The 2,304-nt window shown below is 35.2% G+C and overlaps 1 pseudogene; it reads left to right on the forward strand.

Annotated features, from left to right (window-relative positions):
- Positions 1 to 578: 578 nt before the first annotated feature.
- On the forward strand, positions 579 to 1,843 carry LOC112453637 (annotated as a pseudogene).
- Positions 1,844 to 2,304: the final 461 nt, after the last annotated feature.

Consider the following 2,304-nt stretch of genomic DNA (forward strand, 5'->3'; position numbering starts at 1 on the left):
ATGAGCGGTCGCTTTACATGTTAATGCAGTATCTCGGCAGCTGTTGTAATCACTGCGGTGGGCACTTCGATGTGTAGTCACAATCAAAAATGCACAGAGCACACGTCGTGCGTCTGATCACTGCGCGGCCATTTGTACGACTCTGAATATCGCGAGAAAGACGTTGGCGATGAGCGCGCCCGTGCGTGCGCAAGCTGCCGCGGTGATCGGGAGTCGATACCCGATCGATGCTGCCATCTGATCTGACGGCGCAGCGTTAACAGAATCTCGAACAATTTTAAAACAGTAAATAAGTTATGTTTAATGTGAAAGCAGTAAAAAAATTATGTTTAAACAAATAAAATAAATAAAAAACTGGTGCTGATATAAAAGGTGAATGTTACAATAACAATTCACATGGATAGTATTAAAAAATAGTAGTTTTACTCAAATATACGATGAAATGTTAATGATCATTTTTCTGCAAACGAGGTAATTTGTTTGATACATACGGGTATGTATACAGTGGGTACAGCCGAACATACTCTATAATTTATCAGTTTTTTAGATTATAATAGTATGATATTCTTGTTTTATAGATGGACAACGATGATAAAATTATTTGTCAACTTGCTGAAACATATTTTAGCAGCAGTAACAGTTCAACAGCCAGTGCTATGAGTGAATCAAGCAGTACAGAAGATAGCGCGAGTTCATCTAGTGGTGATGGTGAAGAAGACGACGACTTATTGTTATTCCCACTAATGCTTTACTTGACAAGTGGACAAAGGAGACACCGCATTCAAAATTATCTTTAGATTATTGATTCTTGGACTAATAAGGAATATAAACAACATTTACGACTAAATCGGTGTACTGCATCAAAATTAATTGGTAATATATATATACATTGTGCATTAGTGTTTCATTCTACACCTACAATGGTATTATACAATAATAACACTTTCTTTTCAGATGAATTGGAGTTATCCAATTTTATACCCTCACATTCTTTTGGAGTCAAACCTATTTCTGCAAAGTTGAGTTTTCTACTATTTTTATGGTATATCGCAAATACAGAACCATTGCGAACCATGTCAGACAGATTTGATGTATTCATTTCTTCTGTATTTCGAGTTCTACGGCGAGTAGTAACTTGGCTTTTAACAAAATTTGATTCAGTGATCAAATGGCCACAGAGCCTTTAAGCTGTAGTTGTAAATGAACAATTTTCGTCAAAGAAAGGTATTCCGAAAGTCTTAGGAGCGATAGATGGAACACATATCTGAATAGAAAAGCCTCTAGACCGTGCACGAGAGTATTGCAATCGAAAAAAATATTTCTCAATCTCTTTGCAAGCAGTTGCAGATGCAGATATGCGGTTTATCAATGTGTATTGTGGTGACCCCGGTTCCCTTCATGATGCTTGAATTCTCAGACGATCTGAGCTATATCATGAAGCATCTATGAATCAAGAAATATTATTCCCCGATAAGATGTTTTTGTTAGGCGATTCGGCATATCCGTCATTACCTTGGCTTGTTCCACCATTTCGAGACAATGGACATTTAACGCTTCAACAAGTAAAGTTCAAAACTATATTCATTCTTCAACGCGAATGGCAATTGAACGAGCATTCGGTCAACTGAAAGGACGATTTCGCCGTATTAAGTTTTTCACTGAATATCGCGATTTACCTTTTGTCGTTAACACTGTAGTTGCAGCATGTATATTACACAATTACTGTATTGAGAAAAATGATACATACGATTTTCCAGAAGTTTTAAATGATTGTACCAGTGGAATTACTAATGATATTGAACAAGAAGAAATAGATAATAGAACAGCTGGGATGGAGCGTTGAACTAAATTATTTTATGAATTGTTTCCTAACTGTTTATGAATACCGACTAACAATGATTTTATTCTTTTTATTATTTGCTACTTTTTGAAATTCTGTGGTTAAGTAAAAAAGAAGTTTTATTCTTATAAAAATATAATTAATTTTGCTATAAACTCGATGGACTACTTGATACGAGTATCAAGTAGTCCAAAAGTATTTTTGAGCTGATCAGCCAATGTGTGTGTGTGTGTGTGCGCGCGCGCGTGTGCGTGCGTGTGCGTGAGTAAACTAATTTACTACTTATGTATTTTTTATTACGCGTATTAAACAATCAGTGTAATCTATGATGTAGGCCATGATATTATGTAACAAGTGAATGTATGCCTGTATACAGGTTAATACATTTATTTTTTTCCTCAAAGAACGCTTATTTAATTATAATACTAAAATAATACCAAAACAATCACATTTATGTTGCTATA

The sequence above is a fragment of the Temnothorax curvispinosus genome, unplaced genomic scaffold, assembly GCF_003070985.1.
Source record: "Temnothorax curvispinosus isolate PA1 unplaced genomic scaffold, ASM307098v1 QBEX01000318.1, whole genome shotgun sequence".
Taxonomy (NCBI): domain Eukaryota; kingdom Metazoa; phylum Arthropoda; class Insecta; order Hymenoptera; family Formicidae; genus Temnothorax; species Temnothorax curvispinosus.